Source organism: Scomber scombrus, chromosome 9 (genome assembly GCF_963691925.1).
Source record: "Scomber scombrus chromosome 9, fScoSco1.1, whole genome shotgun sequence".
Lineage (NCBI taxonomy): Eukaryota > Metazoa > Chordata > Actinopteri > Scombriformes > Scombridae > Scomber > Scomber scombrus.
This window is the reverse complement of record NC_084978.1, coordinates 31,320,705-31,340,184: the sequence shown is the minus strand read 5'-3', so window position 1 is coordinate 31,340,184 and position 19,480 is coordinate 31,320,705.

Below are 19,480 nucleotides of genomic sequence, written 5' to 3'. Positions count from 1 at the left end.
TTTAATACAGTATAGTTGCTGAGATACACAAAAGAGGTGGACTGACAGACAGACTAATATTATCATCTCAAAGTGTTTCAGATAATGTAAAAAATATACATATATTTTACTTATCATCATCATCATCATCATCATCATCATCATCATCATCATCATAGAAATGAAGGCTATGCAGTTGCTCTACCCTACACAGTATAGGACACATTTGTGTGTTTTTAAAAGTGACATCTCACTTTCTGTTGTAGTTTGGCATCATTTCTTGTGTTCTGGTCTCTCATGGGATCGTATTTGTAGTGAAGTCTCTTGTGTGCATTGTTCAGAAAGCACTCAGTGAAGCACTTCCAGAGTTCCTTCAAGAAATGATATAAAACACAAATATATACAGGTGGTTCTAATAAGAAATGAGGTTGAAAACTACTCCAATAATGTACCAATACACTCACATTATGATCTGAACTTAAGGTTTTAGATCATACAGACATGGTGATCTTTTTACTTGAATTAGGTTACTGTCCAGCAATACATAGAACAGTACTTGGAAAGTTGGACTTCCTGGATTTATCCACTTCATCCTTTGTGCCTGATCCTCTGATCCTCTGTCAACAGTAATATAAAAGCAGCTGAAACATTCCTGCCAATAACTTGAAATGTATATCTATGAACAGCTGCAACTTGTAGCAACAGTCAAATCAGGTTCAACATAAATCATTGGCTGTCACTAATAAATACATATATAAACATTATGGTATGTCTCTTCATATTGTTACAGATGCTCACATGCCAGGGGTCAGATTCATGCTGGATCTCTGTATCGTCACTTTGCATTATCTTCTGAATCGATGGTGGTCTATCTGCAGCTGTAATATCCACACCCACACACACATCCAATAAGTCACTCAAGAGAGCCGGTTGCCTCTCTGCTGTAACCCCTGAAAAGGAAACAAAAATGAGATGAAATAATATGAATAACAACAACAATAATAAATGCAATTTCAATGCAGTTTGAATAAATCTTGGGTGTCACATCTGGCATCTTCACTCTTTTCTTTCTTTTTTCTGCTTGATGAGACGCTCCACAATCCTGATGTGTTGCTCGCAGTATATCTCTTCAGTCACATGTCTCACATACTTTAAGTTAGACTGAATGTAGCAGAATTGCTTATGTTTTTGCATCTGCAGTTTTAGCAGTTCTGCCCATTCTACAGTGACAGTCTGTGTGACCTCTGTAAGAACTGCTGCTACTGAAATCACAAAGTTATTTTCAGCCATGCCTCAGTGACATGATGCCAAATTTCCAGCTTCTTTTTCCTCTATGAAACTACCAGCTTGATGGCTTTTTTTTGTTGTTAAAGCTGTGACTCATTCACCATCCACTTCTTGTCACTCCATCAATGGTGATGGTCAGAAATGGAGCTGGTTGGAAGGCTGAAAACATCTAATCTTTTGGATCCGGTTCTTCACACTCCACAGAGCTCATGGACATGTCTCCAAACCTTCATGTTTCACCTTCTGTTGTTACACTGAACAGATATAGAATATAACCACATACTTAGAAACAATGTATGTATTTGAAATACGATGTAATTTAAATAAGAAGTCTTTTATCAAGTGCAATTCATTTTTTAAACATGTTCAAATGAACACTGAATATGCACTTATATTTATGCTTTACATATTTTTATGTATTTTATGTTTTTTAATAATTATTTTATGGAGTTCATGGATTCTATGGACTTTATGTAATTTCTATCTACTGTGTCCACCATGGTCAGCAATAAAGTTATATTCAATTTTATTCTATTCTATTCTATTCTATTCTATTCTATTCCATTATATCCTATTTTGTTCTATTCTATTCTATTATATTCTATTCAATTCTGTTCTATTCTATTTTATCCTATCCTATTCTATTCTATTCTATTCTATTCTATTCTATCCTATCATATTCCATTATATTCTATTCTATCCTATTCCATTCTATTCTATTCTATTCTATCCTATTCCATTCCATTCTATTCTATTCTATTCTATTCTATTCTATACTATCCTATCCTATTCCATTCTATTCTATTCTATTCTATTCTATTCTATTCCATTCCATTCCATTCCATTCCTTTCCATTCTATTCTATTCTATTCTATTCTATCCTATCCTATTCCATTCTATTATATTCTATTCTATTCTATTCTATTCTATTCTATTCTATTCTATCCTATCCTATCCTATTCCATTCTATTCTATTCTATTCTATTCTATTCTATTCTATTATATCCTATCCTATCCTATCTTATCCTATCCTATCCTATCCTATTCCATTCTATTCTATTCTATTCTATTCTATTCTATTCTATTCTATTCCATTCTATTCTATTCTATTCTATTCTATTCTATTCTATTCTATTATATACTATCCTATCCTATCCTATTCCATTCTATTCTATTCTATTCTATTCTATTCTATTCTATTCTATTCCATTCCATTCCATTCCATTCCATTCTATTCTATTCTATTCTATCCTATCCTATCCTATTCCATTCTATTCTATTCTATTCTATTCTATTCTATTCTATTCTATTCTATCCTATCCTATCCTATCCTATTCCATTCTATTCTATTCTATTCTATCCTATCCTATCCTATCCTATCCTATTCCATTCTATTCTATTCTATTCTATTATATCCTATCCTATACTATCCTATCCTATTCCATTCTATTCTATTCTATTCTATTCTATTATATTCTATTCCATTCCATTCCATTCCATTCCATTCTATTCTATTCTATTCTATTCTATTCTATCCTATCCTATTCCATTCTATTCTATTCTATTCTATTCTATTCTATTCTATCCTATCCTATCCTATCCTATCCTATCCTATCCTATCCTATTCCATTCTATTCTATTCTATTCTATTCTATTCTATTATATCCTATCCTATCATATCCTATCTTATCCTATCCTATCCTATTCCATTCTATTCTATTCTATTCTATTCTATTCTATTCTATCCTATTCCATTCCATTCTATTCTATTCTATTCTATTCTTTTCTATTCTATTCTATTCTATTCTATTATATACTATCCTATCCTATCCTATTCCATTCTATTCTATTCTATTCTATTCTATTCTATTCTATTCTATTCTATTCCATTCCATTCCATTCTATTCTATTCTATCCTATCCTATCCTATTCCATTCTATTCTATTCTATTCTATTCTATTCTATCCTATCCTATCCTATCCTATTCCATTCTATTCTATTCTATTCTATTCTATTCTATTATATCCTATCCTATCATATCCTATCTTATCCTATCCTATCCTATCCTATTCCATTCTATTCTATTCTATTCTATTCTATTCTATTCTATTCTATCCTATTCCATTCCATTCTATTCTATTCTATTCTATTCTATTCTTTTCTATTCTATTCTATTCTATTCTATTATATACTATCCTATCCTATCCTATTCCATTCTATTCTATTCTATTCTATTCTATTCTATTCTATCCTATCCTATTCCATTCCATTCCATTCTATTCTATTCTATCCTATCCTATCCTATTCCATTCTATTCTATTCTATTCTATTCTATTCTATCCTATCCTATCCTATCCTATTCCATTCTATTCTATCCTATCCTATCCTATCCTATCCTATTCCATTCTATTCTATTCTATTCTATTCTATTCTATTCTATTATATCCTATCCTATCCTATCCTATCCTATCCTATCCTATCCTATCCTATCCTATGCCATTCTATTCTATTCTATTCTATTCTATTCTATTCTATTCTATTCTATTCTATTCTATTCCATTCTATTCTATTCTATTCTAAAAAAAAAGCATGCTACAATCTGAATATGAGAGAACAATAGAGCAGGTGTGGCTGTTTTTCCTGTAAATATCAATTAGTGGAGATTCTGGGATAATTGCACATGTAACACTCACTGTGGGAAAAGCAGTCACCTGTGTCTGTGTCCACAGAGCATGCTGAATCCCAGAGGAGGAAGACTTTGTGCAGGATGGGACTGTGGGAACAGAAGTTCTCCTGGTTCACTGAATCCACCAGTTGCAGTGTCAGACACCTGTCGATCCCCCTTTGTCTTGGAGGGAGTAGCACAGGGAGTGACGCAGCTGCAGACTTCATGTCGGATGTTTGTGAGATTACAGATGTGACGAAAAACCAGATGTGTTTTTATGTAACAGAGGGAATTATGAAGCGACAGCATGAAATTCAGTTTAAAACAACTGATTATTATTATAATGTGTTCCTCCAACACAGTCACATGTTGTCATTTGTGTACTTGGACACACATTTTCCATCTTTAGTGACATTCAGCATGACTTTCAAACTAAGGAAGTATTTTTCATGCCAGCCCCATGTTTTTTTCTTCTTCAGGGTTCATGGTCGCCTGACAAATTGTTACATAAATCAAAGATCTGCTAACCACGAGATAAAAGTGTTACACAGAGTACAGCTTATTCCATCAGCCAAACGAGAAGCACTGTGGGCAGTGGTGGTCTAAAGGACGACATAGTGACCGTGACGATCAGCTACTCCTCCACTTTTGTTTGAAGTTATTTCATGTAGAGGATTGGAGTAGTAAACAAATCTGTGCCTCCGTTTAAACAGGAATCAAAAGCAGTGTGATTGGCTCTCGCTGGTTGTCGCCCACACAGTGTCAGAGGACATTTGCATAAAGTTCTCCTGTAGTGTGTAGCTGGGTACCTTCTGACTCTCTCTAGCTCAATGCCAGCTCTCAATCACAATGAATAGCAGCCATCACTGTGGCAGCTTCTGAATCTGTAAAAGGCTGAGGCTGTACTTTGGCAGAATAATGCTGTAAACTAAATGCTAAAATCAGCATGCTAAAATGCTCACAATGACAATGCTAACATGTTGATGTTTAGCAGATATGGACCATCTTAAGCCTTTTTGCTGGTAAATTACTCGAATAACCTTTTTAGGCACTGCTGTTACATTCAGGAACATTTCTGTCTTTTACATTTTCACACATGTCATGACAATGCCAGAATAGATGGTGTAAGGGACAGTATTTAATATTCAATACGTTTGTCAGACAAATCAACTGCAAAAACACCCAAAGCAACCATGAAAAAGTCACATTTTGAAAAAAAAATTTGGAGAAAAAATTGATTTTATGTAAAGTGAAAATGACAAGAACTTTATGGAACAGTGGGGTTTATTGTATAACCATTAGAGCCATCAGTCTTCACTGCTACATCATACAAATAAATCAATTTGTAACACCTATACACCAGTAAAACTTCTAACATATTTTCATTTTTGTACAAGTCATGACATTTCGGGGTCAAAGTCATCTGCAGTGTTTTTACAGCTGTGAAATGTCAAAACGAGTCAAATTTGACCCTAACAGGAACGCCTTGGTAGCCCAGTGGTTACAGCACATGCCACATAATGGTAGCGTCCCTGATTTGACAAATAGGTTTTGCTTATTGTCATATCACTTAGAAATAAAGTTGCAGCAGTACGTCAACTGATCCTTTTTGCATGCTTGATTTTAGTTAACATCTAAGAATGGACTGAAATGATTGAAACATATTTTTTACTGTAAGTTTTGCAATATAGAAGCACTTGCAGGGATATATTGACCCCCTACTTCCACTGAACTTGCATAAGAGATAAGATAAGATAAGATATTCATTAGTCCAACGATGGGGAAATTAACATTATTACAGCAGCAAAGTGGATAATAAGAATAAAGAACAATAACGATTCGTACAAAAGCAATAACAACAATAGTAAAAAATGTAATAAAATAATTGATTGATGCATGACACATGCTTACATGCCACACTAAAGCTGCTAAAACTCATGCAGTCTATCACTGAAGTGTTCCTGCATAGCTAACATTATAATTAGAAAAAGTGAAAAAAAGGGTATTTAGTCATTGGACAAAACTAGACTTTGACCTGATAATCTCTAGATGAAGAGTCAGGAGATAGACTGGTAGTAACCTCCCTCCAACATGTAATGCACCCTTCCTGTTTATTAATGCTGATTTTGAACACCACATTTAAGGATCCTTTCAGTATAAGTTATCATTCCAATTTATGTATCTCTGCCTAATTTTAAGCTAACCTAATTTTCCATGCCTTTGTTATGCTGGCTGAGAGGATGCAGAGGGAACAATTCCAAAACTGACAAGCAATTCCATGTATGATGGATGCAGAGATCCTGAAAGACACAACAGAAAAACAGCAACAATGACAGAAGAAAAATACACAGAGAGAGAGAGAGAGTGAGAGAGAGAGAGAGAGAGAGAGAGAGAGATGGAGAGAGAGAGAGAGAGACATACAGACAGACGGAGCTGCAGGATTAATGGTGTTTGCAAATTATTGATGTTATTGTGTCAGTCTGTAATATGTGTGTGCAAATACAGTATACATCCTGAGTGGGTATCTGTGTGACAGCCGGGATATATTTGTGTGTGTGCATGTGTGTGTGTGTGTGCATGTGTGTGTGTGTGTGTGGGTGCGTGCGCATTATAGCATGAACGTGCACTCACTCAAAGCATGAAATAATTTGTGATCAACATCAAAGTGGGTCTTTATTTTTCTTATCTGTTGCCTACAGGCCTCTAATTATACATTCATGCCTTCCTGCACCATGCAGCAAAGTTGGGAATTCAATTTTCTCCCTGCAGAGCAACACACACATCCCCATTGAGATGGAGAGAGGACGTGTTTGGGAAATAATGGAATCCATCGCTCTATTCTATGGAAATGTGCTCACTATTGTATGAAGAATAGCATTCCCTTGATGTGGAGAGATGCCATATGAGAGACCCTGTATCCCCACAGGCGATGCTGCGTTCAAGGACAGTAACACAGCCAGGACAACAGCACCCTGATTGAGTAAACGGCTTCACGTTAAATTGCCACCTGCAGGAAATGTTCACACAGAGAGAGCACATACTTTACAGACTCCATTCAAGTCAATAAAAAGATGGCTGACATTGCAACATACCTGATAAATAAGGACATGATTTGAGAGAAAAACTGTCTATGAAATATGAGACATCTTGCTGAAGTTACATCCTTAATCTCAATATTAGGATATACGCTCCTTGTATTACTGCATGTCATAGTGTCAGCATGTTTACTGTCTGTCCTAAATCAGATGTATATATGTATAAAACAAAACAAATGACATATTTCCAGCATATAGAACAGGGGTATTCAATTAAATTCAATGAGGTCCAATGAGTGAAAATGTCCTCAAGTGAAGGTCCAGAACATCATAATGTCTGAGTTCTTTTTCAGTAGCTTGAAGTAGCATTGTAGTTCCATCAGCATCTGTGTCTAGTGGCTAGATTGTAGACTGTCAAATAAATACAGTACAATTCATTTATTAGTATTTACACTCAACTGGTGGGATTCAAATACATTATAAAATAAACAATATATGAAATAAAGATGACATTATAAAATAAAGTGCATTACAGAAAGCTTTTGATTGTGCTTCTTAAATAAAGTTCTAAAGTTTTAGCTCTCATCTGCCTCCTCTCTGTCTCTCCTCTTTTCTCTGTGTGTATCTCACTGACAGTCGGGTCTCTCCGCAATCTCCGAATGCTCAGATTTGATTGGCTGATTAGCATCACGTGAGAAGATTGGCTATACACAGTGGTCTGTGAGTTTCTGAGGGCTGCTCTACTTTTACCGTAATAACTGGAGAAGCTGCGCCTGTTCAAATAGAAACACTCAGACAAAATGTAACAATCCTCAATATTTCATCAGTTACAGGTCTGGGTCCGAATAGGACGGTGTCTGGGTCCAGATCTGGACCGTGGTTCACCTATTAGTGAACTCTGATAGAGAGGATTTAATGTCACAACTATAAAGCAAGTTGCACAATGCAGATAATCTACTTGAATTTAGAAAAGAGAAAAAAAAGAAAAAGAAAATAAATGACCTGGTGTTTCTTTGACTTACTATTAAATACTATCACTGTTGCACTGGGTGACATGTTCCTTTGCCCCTAAGACTATGTCTGTAGTTTGTTTAGAAATGTCTCCAAAGACAAATAACAGTGATCACATTTTCATTCTAAGGAGAGTAGTTCTGTGTTACTGAGATGTCACCGAGCAAGCAAAAGAATGTGGTTCTGCTACCACAAATGATTGTCTTCGTACTGACATTCCTTGAATTACACACAATGTAGTACAAAGTCATGAGGTTGTGATATATAGCGCAGTAAGCTAGCACAGCACTGTAAGCGGAACTCCATTCTTGTACATGCACAGTGGCATCTGACATAGAAAGAACCTCTCTAAAAGTAATATGATCACTGTTATTAGTCTTTAGAGACATTTCTAAACAAACTCTTGCCACCATAATCTTCAGAGTGAACTGACATGATTCTTAACATTTTTGGACAAAAAAAAATCAGTCTTTGGATACACACACAATACTTGTACTGTAAGTAGATCAAGCCATTGTTAGTTTTGCACATCAGAAGTATATAGAACAATATCAAACACATCCTGTAAGTCAGGCTATTGACTGGAATACAGGACAATAGACATCGCACACATATGTGAGCGCACACACATCTATCTGAACACTTTCACAAATTGAGAGAGACATTTTTGACTCAGTAACTCACTTGATTTCCCCACTAATGACCATGTCAATATATCTCTTAAAAGCATCTGACAAAGCTAATGAAGCCTCAGTACATTCCCTCACCCACCAAATCCTGCCATTGAAAATCTATTGGCATTGATGAAAGCGTGTACACTCATGATTCCCGTCCTTCCCTGTCACTCTCTCTCTCTCTTCCATCATTTCATTTGAGAGATGTGAAAAATGCCAATTATTCTGCCTGTCTCTCTCTCTCTCTTTCTCATTGCACTCACACTAAAGGTAGACCTTCAAAGATCAGTTCTGGCACGAGGTACCTGAAGACTGGAGTTAAAAGTGGACCAGAGTTCCAATGCAACATACTGTAGATGTGATATATGATGGTCATTTTCCTACCAGGACTTTATACATATTCAGACACCAATGATTATTGGGTCTCTCAGTCAGAGAAGATCAACTAACATCATCATAGAGGACACAGTGGTGAGTATTGTCGCTATCACCAGTAATAAGCCTCAGGGCTGAGGGGTAAACAGATTGTAAATGCCTAAGTTTGGAGGCAGCAGCATGTCTTTAAATTACATCCCCATGATCCAGAACTGATAGGGAAGTTGATTCAACAATACTCTTCCTACAAATCAGAAGGAAGCTCATTATATTTCTGTATAACAAGGCAATCTTTTATTGTTATTTGCAAACAAGGTTCCGAATGTGGCATCTCAATTAGTTGTCTAGCCAGATTACAAAATAGTTGTATTCTCTAACTCTGTCTATGTTTTTTAATCTTGAGAAAACCATGGATTGCAGTTGCAGTTTCTTGATCATTGAATGAACAAAATCAGCACAATCACAGTACTTGTAGAAGAGATTAGTAACTTTTTTTTGTCTAAATCGAAGATTGATATATTTATAATGTGATTCTTGTACAAGATGTACCCATCACATTTCAGTAGGTGTAGCAGATGGATATTTATTGATGATAATCAAATATTATCATTAGTTTGGTTTCAGGGGACTGTCTTGGTGTCTCATGATGGTCAAAATCATGATTTATAGGCTTTTCCATTATCACAAGAACTGAATAATATTAACATAACAAGCCTTAAAACACATTGCAAGGGGCCTCAAGGGATTGAAATGGTCAATATATCCTACTGACTATTGTGCCATTCATAGAACCTTAAAGTGAACTCCCAAGTCTAGCAACAACTGGTGTTGGGGGTGAAAGTTTTATACATTTTTTGGAGCATAATTCCTCTGAATCAGCCAGTCGTGGGCTTGGAAATGTACTTTATATTAATGGTGGTAGTAGTGGTTACAGGGTCATTAAAGGGACACTCCATTGATTTAGTGTTGTACTTCCATAAAGAGTTGGGAGACTAGCAAGACAAAGATTCAAAACAAAGCAGTACAAATTGACGCAGCAGTTTCCGAAATATCCTAACTTATCTTCCATAGCATGTATCATTGTTAAAAAACACTGGCTCTTATTTCAGCTTTCAAACTCTTTGACACCACTATGGTTATTACAGAGCCCTTTTGTTGAGGGGGAATGATTCAAAATGTATAGAATGTACATGTTTTCAAGTGCTCACTTTTTCTGAATAAAATGGTGTATAATCGAATGACCACAAACTAATTTGCCCACTGGAAAGCTGGGGGTTGGTAAATTAAAACAACTTTATTGACCACCTTTGTTGCACGAAAGTAGAAGAACACCTTCTAAGAATACTTTCTAAGAGAGATTGATATACTGATATAAGATGTGTTCAGTAAGCTGATTTTATTTATTTACTTATATTATTTTTTATAGACACCATATATAGGGACATCATGTTGCTATTCAATGTGTTGCTTGTGAGCTCTTAGTTCAAAAGAATGCCTTACTTGCAATGCCTCATTAGGTGCACATAAAGTATGAGCAGTATATAAACAATAATACATGGCTTAGGGCCCACTCTAATGTTGTTGTTAACAGATAACATATTTATATAGGACCAATATATAGGGGCCCAACAACAGACCCCTAACAAATGAATCTGGCTAAGGTGGTGAATAAAACCCACTACCTGCAACCTCATCAGCTGTTATTAGAAACATGGAGAGTACCATCATTAAACTGGCCCCAGTCCACAAAAAGTGAAAGTGAGGATAGTAATGACCTTTCTATTCAAAGGAGGTGTCCATCCACACAGCTGTTAAACCATGTGGGAGTTATGAATAGCATTTGGAATGAAGGGGTTGACATTTTATCACTAGGACCAAGGCCAATAAAGGCTCTCTCAGCTTACATTATTGTGTAGATCTGACTGTGTATTTCATGTATTTATAGCATGCCACAAGCGGCAATGCGGAATGGCACCTGGGCCTTGTCACGAGATTAAAAAATTCTCATAATCGCTTTGTCTTACTAAACAGTTTAGCATGAGCAGCACTGAGGGCGAGTCTCCAGAGCTTAGCCTGTGTAGTAGTGGTGGAATAAGTATTTGGATCCCTTACTTAAGTTAAAGTACTAATGCATCTGCTACAATTAAAAGAACTGCATGAAAAATACTATTTAAGTAAAAAACATATAATAATTGTGAGGTTAATGTAGTTAATACTGACATATCAGTGTGCAAGCAGCATAATACTGTTGTAGCTGCTGGAGATGGAATGACATGAACTACAGTATTTCACTAAAAAAACATACAATTTATGGAGGCACTATAGGAAAAGTCACAAATTGTGTCTGCACACATTTTTATTCCAATCCGTCTTGTAGGTGTTGAGATATTTGAAGGAATGGAAAAACCGTTAGATCGATCCACATGTGGAACACAAGTCTAGATACTATGTCTATGTCTCTGTAAGGGGAACTGAAGACACCCACCCACCCATGTTCCCCTCTAATGTGTAAGTCACTTGGGTTCTGACATTCTCATCACTGCTGTTGATCACGTCCCCATTATTCTCCCATCCTTTGATATTACAGTAACTTGGCACTATGGGATGATAATGAGCACACATTTTGTAAGCAGAACAGATATGATGAGAAAATAACTCAATATACTCGCAACAGATCTGAGTATAATAAGAAAAGATCAATGAAAGAAAGATCTGGATATTACGGGTAATAACGGGAAAAGATCTCATGAGAGAAGACACAATGAGAAAATGTCTTTTTATTACAAGGAAACCTGATGTTTTTGGCGAGATGAATGCAATTCCATCATCCAACAGTGTCTTCAAGGTAAAACTCTCTGGGTGGTGTTTGCGAAGTAATAAGAGGCATAATGTTTGCTCTGTAATAAAAGGTATTACAATGTAGAGAGAACATGGATTACAACACATGTATGTTTACAGTGGAAGAGATGATTATTTCCTTTGTGCTGCACAGAGGTAAAACTGCTGTGTTGCATAAAATACAGCAGTGCTGGAAAGTAACTTAAAGTACATTTACTCAAATATTGTACTTCAGTACAATTTCAAGGTACTTATACTGTAGTATTTCCATGTGATGCTACTCTTTACATTTCAGAGGGAAATATTGTACTTTCTACTCCACTACATTTGATTTGTCACAATGGATAATATAACAAGCTTTTAAAATACAACACATAGTAAAATCCAGTGGTTTCCAACCTTTTTGTCTTTTGACGTCTTACATAAAGCAGTGTGTAGTCGGCTCACATTTCAGATGTCTATGAGTTGTTAACAGCTCCACCAAATAGTGATTTTTCCCTCTAAACTTCTCACATGCTTTCATTTCAATAAATGTTCAAATGATCCAATATTTCAGCAAAAATCCAAGATTAGAGAAAATGTTAAAAAAACTGAAAATATACTGAAAATATGAATCTCAAAACCCTTTACTAAATATACACTCTACTATGATAGACATATATTGTACTATAGTGCAGGTAAAATAATAAGGGCAGTGATATATACTTGACTACTGATTACTTTGTAGTGTTTTAAAATAGGAATAAGGATACTGATAGTGAGTTAGTTGTTACAGTTACATTATGTTACTGTATTAATGAACCGCAGAAAACATACAAATTTTAAGGTTTGTGTCATATAAACATGGCTATTCTTCAAACTCAATGTCTACCGTCCAAAATACTGCAATATCGACCAGATGACAGTTTGTAACTGACTTGATGTGTCGTGCGTTCTGAAACCAGCCATAGGTGACTTGACAAGCTGAAGTATTGTATCACACCTCTAAATGTACTCTACTTTTATTAACCTGAGTTGTGGTACAGATTTGTATGGTCTTTGAAATTCACAGTTTTATTTGTTATACTATTTAAATCATCAATCTTTATTTATATAGCGCCAAATCATAACAAAAGCTATATTTCGATCTATCTATCTATTCCTTTTGTATTGTACTCTTTCTGTGTATGTATTTAAAAACTCCATGGCTGTCCTCTCAGTGCAATTGAATAAAGCCTTTGAATCATTGAATGTGGCATCTTTAGAGAACATTGTGGAATGTTGAGACTCATCTAAATGAATTAGCAAGTTGATGCTCCTCTCCTTACAGGTCAAAGCTTATTTGATGTAGGCCAGTGCTTTTATTTCCTCAGGTTATTTCACCACTTCCTGGTGGGTGGACTGAACAACATAAAACAGGATCTCCTTGGATAAAGCAGTACATTATATTATACATGAAAACTTATGACATTTTATGAATTTCAACATATGACGAGTGCGGATGTTGTCTAAAAACAAAACAACTTAGATTAGTAATTTCATCACATTGCCATGGAGAATCATGAAGAGGCATTTTATTGGTCGGTGTTGGTGATGTGCTTTGCAGGCTGCAGCACACTCTGCCACATAACAATTATCCCACACACATACATGTATGATCACAGTGAATTGGATAGCATTACCCACAGGGACAAAACTAATCTTTTGGCATTTCCATTTATCAACTGTGGGCAGCGGCTGCTCTCAGTGGATCACGGCCCATCACGTCTAACAGTGTTTGAAAGGCTGTCGACCTGTTTCCCGAAAAAACAAAACCCTTTCATTCACTCCCTCTCCTTCCATTAATTGCATCTTATAAGGGCACAGGCCAGTGTCTAATGCCTCCCAAACATATTCAATTTCATCATAATTAAGAATAGATTATCTATCCAGCTAAGCGCGATTTATCATAATCATCATTCTGACCTTTTAGGGGTTTAAATAATCTGATGCAGGGATCCATAACTCCTTGCGACATCACAATAATTTGTTTACAGCCACATCTATTTGGTATACCATCCTTTAATCAATAGCAGTAAATCTAAAGTCAATTTTGCTGCACATTTTTCCTCATGGGGGGGAAAAAGAGAGCCTGGTTGAGAATGGAGTGATTCAGGCCTCAGGAGCTGAATCCGCAACGCTGCCGGCTATTGCTCTCACAAGTTTCAATAGGATTATATCAGATGGTTAATTGTAAACAGTGTGGAGTATAGTGGGGCAGTCCATGGGGCATGGATGGATTAATGATAACAGAAGTGATGGTGTCATAACTGGAGATAATCAACTGATTCATTAAGATAAGAGAGGGAATGATAGCGAGAGAGGATCTTTTCCACAGTACTTGTACACAGCTTGTTCACCATCTCGCTCATTAAATAGAAATGAAACAGCAAGCTGTTGGATTCATTTGGCGTTCCACCATTAAACCTACTGGATGTTGACGGGCTGTCATCAAGCTGCCAAGTATCCAGTGGATGTAGGTGCAGAAACATGGCAGCTGCAGAGCCACAGTGCAGGAGACTTCCACTGGTTTCCAAACAAGTGAAATAATGTTTTCACTATCATGCTGCTCTTAAAATGTGACCTTCATGTCAAATTAGCAAGTGTTACATATCACCTGGAACCTTTTATACACTCCCCAAAACGTATAAGCAGCATGTGCTACAGTAAAATCTTAACTTTTGTAATTCATGTTTATTCATTGGTGATATTTGAAATTTTCTAAACTCTGTTGATTTAGAAACTCAGCTTCCTTTATAGTGATTATAATGATTTTTATTGTTACATGAAGTTGAAAAATGTTTATTAGCTTTATATTTGAGTGAGAAGCTTAGCACAGCTAGGCTAACCTTGGCCTGCAACATTCATTACACTTCTAAAGCTCATTCATTAATGTGATGTACTGTATGATTGTTTTTTTTTTTTCCTTTTTACATAAATAGAAACGTGTGTTGCTCTCAGATTATTACCTTGACGGTTTAAATTGGATTATTTAAAAGAATTTACAAGAGTGAATTTGAATATATCTTCATGACTCTTCAGTTCCAGTCTACATAACAGCCTTCATAAAAAAATGAGGAATATTAAGATGAGTTTAGTTTAGTTAAGTTTAGGATCTTTATCCATCTGGGCAGAAGTTTTGTGTAGTGTCTCGGCTGTAGTGCAGGTTGCCAGATACAGTGTGTGAGCACATGTTTAAGACTCTGTAGAGCCAAAATGGTACCAACCCTGCTAACATCACTGTGACCATATATCATTTGCATAACATTGGGGATTCGCCATTTCAATAAAAGTTACAAAAATTTTACAAAGTGTAACATATGAATTTACAAACTGTAATGTGGTTTCTTTCTGTATGGAAAACATCTACCTGACAAAAAATGTTATTTTAACACTATCATGTTGTCATTTAAACTGCATCGTATTGGTTTTTCTATTGCGTTTTTTCTGCGTTTAAACTACAGTATCCAGCCAGCATGTCCATGTGGGCCCCACATGGGTTAAATGTGGGCTACATGGGTACTGAGTGGGCATGGGCACTGGGCAAGTTTTGCAGGTCCCACATGGTTTCAGTAAAATGGGCCCCATATGTGAAGACCATGTGGGCTGACTGTATGAGCCCCATACCGGATGTAAGTGGGCTAAGCGGGCATGGGCATAAACAGGGCAAATTGTATGGGCCCCTTTTTTCCCCCCACATGGGCCTCACATGTGTACCTCACCCAGTTGGGCCCAAACTGAAACCTGAACAAACCCACATAGGACCCCTATTGCAATTTAACCCTTATGGAGCCCACATGGGCACGCTATGGGTTATAGGTCATTTCTACAAAGAAATATGTTTCATTGTACATATTCTTTCTGTGAAATTAACAGTTTTGGTTTAGTATTTTACAAAATATGATCATAAAGTAAACAATTCTCCATTGTAATTCCATTTACAGTTTTTGATGTCATGGTTTTACAGATGTGGGTGTTAATTCTACAGACATTTTTTACAGTGTACATCAAGAAGCTGAGAACAATGCACAAAGAACCGTGAAACAACAGCTCTCATCTGTGTGTGTCTATGAATCCAACATGTTGATTAGTGAGCTTTAGATGGGTTGCCAGGTGTTTGTTTTTTTTCTTTCCCCCCTAACATCATCCTGAGATTGATGTCTCATGTCTGCTTGTGTGCTATTTCCCGGTAAAACTTGATATGCTGCATTTGATTAAACTGTCATTGTCTTTATGTGATATTTAAATGCCATCATGTGGTAAAATCTTTGACTGTACATTGGTGATAAACCATATGACCACATTCTGTATGTTTCACTGTGTATTATGGAGATAATGAGGAGCTGGATGATGGATGGATAGATTGATTGATTGATCTATGGGACTCCAGTGTTTACGTCTCTTTTGAACGCTAATAATACCTAAATCAATATGTGCTGCTGGGCTGTGAGGCTAACCAGCAGGTGCTAGAGGAGACACTGGATAACTGGAGGATGAGTATGGCGGCAACTCTTTGTAGACTATCTTTTCTTCAATCTCCTTCCACTCTTCCCATCTCCATACAGCATATGGACTGGTGTTGTTAGTATTTACCCAGCCCGAGCTGTGGCTGGGCTCCGCAGGCACCACAGCCATCTAATTGCCTGTCACATGAAAAGCTTTGTCTTTTGTCACCGCGGATCAACTGGAGATCAATACTGCCAACAGAGAGAGTGAGGCATGTGTGTCTATGTGTGTGTGTGTGTGTGTGTGTGTGTGTGTAAGAGAAGAGACAAATGAGTTTGAATACCTGCGAGGAAAGGGAAGCTTTGAACGATGCAGTGGAATTACTGTCATCTTGTCGCCCGGCGAGCGCAGAGAGTGAGAGAGAGAGAGAGTGAGAGGGCTTATGTGCGCACAACGCGGAATATTCCAACACACACATGCAATCTGGCGTATGCAGGCTGTGACGCACTGCCTCGCAGGGCTGTGAAGTGCAGGGTTAAAAAGTGGGTGGACTCTAGCTGGAAAACCTCATTAAGTTTTAATTCCTTTCTGTATCCTATTTCTATAATGGGGAATTGATTTTTACTTAGTGCACTGGACCAGAAATAATTCTATTTCAAATCATTTTATTCTCCTCTGTTTGTCTTTGTGTGTGACAGTATGTGTGTGTGTGTGTGTGTGTGTGTGTGTGTGTGTGTGTGTGTGTGTGTGTAGCCGAGACGCTGATGTTTTTCCTTAATCCGTTTGGAGCGAGAAAAAGAGTGTGTCATTCTTTTTGAACACACACTGTTTAGCCGCTTTAATGGATGCACACTTGCTAATGCTTCCAGTAGAGTACATACCTTTAATACCTTCAGCTTTATAACAGCGCAGGTGCCTCTTTGAAGGGATGACAGCATGTCACCATTGAGCAATAACAGTGTCATTTGCTTCATGCGATGATATCAGGGTAATTTCCTCTTTATATCAACAAACAATTCATAATTACTTCCAAATAACTTTCTTAAGATGAAAGTCTTCAGATAGTGTTGTCGGAGAACATGGGATAATGAGGCCTGGCTGAGCCACAAACAGCATATTGATTGGCTCCGAGGTTGAAATTGGATTCCGGCACATGATCCGGAAATAACACTTCTGCTTTGTTTTTCATCCAGGGGAGAGAAGGGTTCGTCTGTTAGCTTAACTACAACCACAGCTGGAGTGAAGAGGAAACGCTCCGACTTGTCTCGCAGTCTCTTTAGCAAAGTGGAGGATCTCTCATGTGGTTATCCACTGTAACATTATAGAATCATGTAGGACTAAGACTGTTGTATCCTGTTAGATAGTACATAGAGCCCGACCGATATATAGGCCGATATTGACGTATCATGTATATACATATATATATATATATATATATATATATATATATATATATATATATATATATATATATATATATATATATATATAGACAGCATTTAATGTATATTTGATCCTTTTTTTTCTCAAGTGTAATATACATGCATGTTTATTTTTGTGTTATATACTTATAGTTAGTTAAGTAAGTTGTTTATTTATGATAATCAAATTCCCTAGTTTATTGTTTCAGTGCACTGATGTCATGTTATACAGTAGTTTATTGTCAAATTATAAAATGTCATGCCTTCATTACATATCTTTGCAAAAAATGTATGTTGATGTATGTATTCTTTATATATAAAATTACCGGGTGATATATTGACATTGGAATTTTTTTGCTCCTTAATATCAGCATTGGCCCCAAATATACAGAACCAGTCAGGCTCTAATAGTGAATCACTGGTGTTTAAAACAAACTGAAACTAGCAGACATAAATACTGACAAGTCAAATCTTCATGTTTGTCAAAAGAGCCTGAATGAACTAACTGAGATTCTTTAGGCAAGGCAGAGTTAAAGTATTTTGACAGTTCATGCTCTCCAGCCTTTTTCTAACCTGTTATATCCTGACAGGTGTAATGTATGTAAACTCATGTCTTGTAGCCTATTTTCCTGCAGGAAGTAACATTAGGTCAATCTATGATTGGTAAAATGAACACTATGCAAGTTTAAACACAGCTCTGTCATACTTGTAACACAGAGACTGGTCATGTTTTCACACAGTGAAGGAAGAGATGACAGGAGACAGACTTTAGGAGGAAATACAGACACATAAACATGGAGAAGTAAAGAAGGTACAATATTTAAAGTGAAAATAATAATAAGAAAATAATGTAGCATGTTTTGCCTACATGACCAGTAGATCAGAGTTTTACTGGTCTATAATTTCATCAGCTCAGCAGCCATAAAATAAATGGTAAATAGACTGTACTTATATAACACCTTTCTAGTCATTTTGACCTGTCACATTCACCCATTCACACACATTCATACACTGATGACAGGAGCTACCACACAGGGTGCCAACCTGCTCATCAGGAGGAAACTAACATTCACACACATTCACACACTGTTGGTGCAGCAATCAGGAGCAATTTGGGGTTAAGTATCTTGCCCAAGGACACATCAACATGTGGACTGGAGGAGCCGGGAATCAAACCAATGATCTTCCGATTGGTGGCCAACCACTCTATCTCCTGAGCTGCAGCCACCCCATTAAATACCTTTTTGTCCCATAATGTAGTTGATTTTATTCTATGTATAATCAGTGAATATAAAACACATATTGGATCAGTAAATAAACGCTGTGTATAATGTAGGTTTATTCATATTATGTATATGGAACACAGGGAAAATAGAACTGAATTTATGATCATATTTTAGTGAGCATGGATGACCCTGATAATACACTCAATTAAACAAAAGATAATAATAATAATATCAAAATTTACAAATGAATGAACACTAAGATATATGCAGTGTTAAGATAGACCAGTGACAGAATAAAATGTCTTTATTGTCAGCGTACAAGCACAAAGAAATTGAGATGCAGTCTTAAAAAGTACAGATACAATAATAAATAAATAATTACTTAAAAAAAAAAGGCATTATTTACTGCAGTTTAGTGCATTTATGGCTTAAGCATAAAAGCTGTGTTTTTAGTCTGTTAATGTGTTCTTGTAATGTCCTGAAGCGTTTGCCTGAAGGCAGCAGC